This window comes from Fulmarus glacialis, unplaced genomic scaffold, assembly GCF_000690835.1.
Source record: "Fulmarus glacialis isolate BGI_N327 unplaced genomic scaffold, ASM69083v1 scaffold22216, whole genome shotgun sequence".
In the NCBI taxonomy this organism is placed as follows: domain Eukaryota; kingdom Metazoa; phylum Chordata; class Aves; order Procellariiformes; family Procellariidae; genus Fulmarus; species Fulmarus glacialis.
The window spans coordinates 439-831 of record NW_009219047.1 but is presented as its reverse complement, the minus strand read 5'-3'; the positions used below and the strand labels follow the sequence as shown (position 1 = coordinate 831).

Sequence of the window (393 nt, the reverse complement as noted above, 5' to 3'; positions counted from 1 at the left end):
ACTCCCGCCCCGGGGCGTGCAGGGACCCCGAGACACCCCATCCTCCACAACACCCTTCCTGGAGCACACGTGACGTCCTATCCCCCGTGATGCCCTTCCCTGAGCATCCACGCGCCCTGCGATACCCCATATCCTGCAATGCCCTTCCTGAGTCATACACGGACCCCATGCCCCCCCATCCTCTGTGACACCCTTCCCAGGGCACCCACGGACCCTGCAATGCCCCGTCCCCCACGACACCCTTCTTGGGGCATGCACAGCCCCTGTGATGGTGGACGACCTCCTGCAAAGCCCGTCGTGGGGCGTGTCTGGACCCCACCACACCCTACTCCCTGTGACACCCTCCCTAGGGGGTCCCCGGACCCTGTAATGCCCTACCTCCCGCAACACCCT

General features: G+C 65.6%; 1 protein-coding gene across 1 annotated transcript in view; it reads right to left on the bottom strand.

The window, feature by feature from the left end:
* Window positions 1-393, bottom strand: part of RAB11FIP5 (RAB11 family interacting protein 5 (class I)) — a gene marked incomplete at its 5' end in the record, with an annotated part of 18,756 nt that overhangs the window by 17,928 nt on the left and 435 nt on the right. The gene's annotated exons all lie outside the window — the stretch shown is intronic.